At 47.2% G+C, this 3,285-nt stretch overlaps 1 long non-coding RNA gene across 1 annotated transcript; it reads left to right on the top strand.

The window, feature by feature from the left end:
* The first annotated feature begins 18 nt into the window (after nt 1-18).
* Nucleotides 19-3,062, top strand: LOC103585898. Its single transcript, XR_550109.1, has 2 exons — nt 19-487; nt 2,797-3,062. It is a non-coding gene; the product is annotated as an uncharacterized LOC103585898 (long non-coding RNA).
* The last annotated feature ends 223 nt before the right edge of the window (nt 3,063-3,285 follow it).

Here is a 3,285-nt window from a genome sequence, read left to right as displayed (position 1 = left end):
AGTCGTCCCCGTCCCTCAGGACTTAACGGCTGCTGCTGGAAGCACGTGGGCGCGCCAGGCGCGGCCGGGAGGACGGAGGCCTGCACCGTCCGCGGCCCACCGCCCAGCCCCGCTCCGAGAAGACCTGCTCGGGGCGCCGAGCGACTGCAGTGAGCAGCCCCGAGGATGCCGCTCCGCCCTGCTGCACACGGGGACCCTGGAGTGGAGCCCGGCCACGTCCCCCGAAGATACCAGACAGGGGAAGGGCGGTCACCCCCACGTGCTGGAACTAGAGAGAGCTTGTTCCTTCCTATGCAGTTTGATTTTTTCCACATTTTTTATAATGAACGTAGATGTGTACTCTGATTAAAAACAACAACAAAACCCACAGAACCCAAACCGTCCGGTGTTTTTTGGACAACCCATTTAAACTAAGCTAGGTAGCTCGGAAAGAACTGGGTGTCATCCTGGTCACTGCATTACGAGACTGCGGGGGCAGCCCAATCAGGTGAGAAAATGGTGCTCCTAAGGATTATTTGTGACGTTGCCCTGTTTTCAAGGATAGCAGTGGAGGGCCCAATCTCTTCGCAGAAACGCGGTGAATTATTTTAGCCATAGTGCTGGTGGATTTACACAGATCTCTCACCTTCCACGGTCTCTCACCTTTCCATTTTAGGTTATTTTCTACTTCCCCCCCAAGCTTCTGGGACTTTTCTATTCCTCGCTTCCAGCAAAACTTCTCAAAAGCTTTTTATACATACACCCTTCCTCCTCTTCCCTGCCTCCTATTCTCCTTTGAACCCATTCCTTTTCAGTTTTTGATTCTACGACTCAATTTATCAAGGTCACTAATTCTTTCCAAGTTGCTAAATCCAGTAATCCCTTGTCAGAAGTCATCTTCTTCGACCTCTCCACCGCACTGAGCAGACATGAGCCCTGCCTTCTGGAAGCGCCTCTCCCTTGCTTCCAGGACCCCACGTACTCGCTTTCCTTCCTCCTCTGTGGCCACTCTGTTCAGCCTCCTTTGCTGATTCGGCCTCACTATCTTCCTCCCAGAATGTCGGAGAAGTGCCCAGCGGCTCTTGAGGTCTCATTCTTTCTCATGACTTTATTTGCCATCTGTGCAACACCTATCTCTGGCCAGCCCAGACCTCTGCCCTACATTCCAGACTCATATATCCTCTTGTCTACACCAGATATCACTCCAGCACGCAATAGGCTGCTCACACTCACCTAGTCCTTATATTCCCCCAGAGCTTGCTCCTTAGCTCCAGCCACTGTGACCTCCCCTTAGTCCTTGAATATGCCAGACGTGCCTCAGAGCCTTTATACGTGCCCCTTCCTCTGCCTGGAACAGTTTTTCTTTTTTTTTTAAGACTAGTGAAGTGCAGTAGTGAGAATGGGGGAAAGACTAGAACAAGGAGTCTGATTTGGAACTGGCTCTGTACAGTCAATTGAGATCACTCACTACCTTTGGACCAGCCCTAAACCACTCTTTATCCAGACAAATATCACCTTCTAAATAAGGCCTTCTCTGGCCATTCAACCTAAAATTGCAATTTCATCCCCCTCCTCCGATACTCCTTTATCCTCTTCCCTGGTTTATTTTTCTCTTTAGCACTTAACACCACTTAACATATATTTCACTCGGGCCGGCCCGTGGCTCACTCAGGAGAGTGTGGTGCTGATAACACCAAGGCCACGGGTTCAGATCCCTATGTAGGGATTGGGCCAGTTAGCTCACTTGGGAGAGCGACAACACCAAGCCAACGGTTAAGGTCCCCTTACTGGTCATCTTTTAAAAAAAACCTTAATTGGGCCGGCCCGTGGCTCACTCAGGAGAGTGTGGTGCTGATAACACCAAGGCCATGGGTTCAGATCCCTATGTAGGGATTGGGCCAGTTAGCTCACTTGGGAGAGCGACAACACCAAGCCAACGGTTAAGGTCCCCTTACTGGTCATCTTTTAAAAAAAACCTTAATTGGGCCGGCCCGTGGCTCACTCAGGAGAGTGTGGTGCTGATAACACCAAGGCCATGGGTTCAGATCCCTATGTAGGGATTGGGCCAGTTAGCTCACTTGGGAGAGCGACAACACCAAGCCAACGGTTAAGGTCCCCTTACTGGTCATCTTTTAAAAAAAACCTTAATTGGGCCGGCCCGTGGCTCACTCAGGAGAGTGTGGTGCTGATAACACCAAGGCCATGGGTTCAGATCCCTATGTAGGGATTGGGCCAGTTAGCTCACTTGGGAGAGCGACAACACCGGCAGGAATTTTTTACTATTTTGTTCACTACTGTATTCCAAGCTCCTAGAAAAGTGCCCAGCACACAATGGGTGCCCAATAAGTATTTTATGAGTGACTTGATCAATAGAGATAATTGATTTAACAACTGCAGATATTTAATTTATTTAATTTACACTCTTTCTTAAGAAATTTCCACGAACTGTCATTTTTTTAAAAAAACTTTATATTTCTTGATTATCTCCATTGATTAGAGCGTGGTGTTACAACACCGAGGTCAAGGGTTCAGATCCCCTATACCAGCCAGCCACCAAAAAAAATAGACATATATATAGAGAGAGAATGATTTATTTTAATTTCTATGGACGGATAGTTAAGAAATTGTTGCTAGTGACAGTGTTAGAGCACTAGTAAACATGAGTTTAGCCATTTTGGATTTCAGGAGAAAAAATGGCCTTGAGGCCTGTGAAAAATTGTACTGCAACCCCCCCAACCCCACTTGCTAAGCAGAAAGCAAAGCTATTGAAAATTAATCAGTACTTTGCAATTAACATTTCTACTTTGAGACTTGCAGAATTCCGAGATCTGACTGAAAGCTGACCAGCGGGTGCCAGCAAGGAATCACATGACCAGCCACAAGGTAACAGCCAGCTAGAGCTCTGCAAAGCTGCACATAGACCTTGCAAAGAAGCTGACTCCCTACTGAATCTTTCCACATTCCACTCCCTCAACATCCTCCTTAAAAGCCCCTCAGTAAATCTGAGCCTTTGAGATGCTTTATCCTGCCATGTTCTCAGGTTGCTGGTTATCCTGAATAAAGCCTCCTTCCCTTTCTGCCAACATTTGACTTTCAAGTCATTTGTCTCTGTTTGGCAGCAGGCAGCGACTTGGGCTCAGTAACAGCAACCTTTGGGGAAAATGTCTTGACTTTTCATTTTATATAATTTTATACTGTTACCATCTGACCACTTATCTCTCTTTATTATTTTTTTCATGTCAGTATGGGTATAGGATATGAGGCAACAGGAACTCTTACCCACTGATGGTGAGAATATAAGTTGGT

This window comes from Galeopterus variegatus, unplaced genomic scaffold (assembly GCF_000696425.1).
Source record: "Galeopterus variegatus unplaced genomic scaffold, G_variegatus-3.0.2 Scaffold284, whole genome shotgun sequence".
In the NCBI taxonomy this organism is placed as follows: domain Eukaryota; kingdom Metazoa; phylum Chordata; class Mammalia; order Dermoptera; family Cynocephalidae; genus Galeopterus; species Galeopterus variegatus.
Note: the sequence above shows the minus strand (reverse complement) of the source record. Positions and strands in the feature narration are given on the sequence as shown.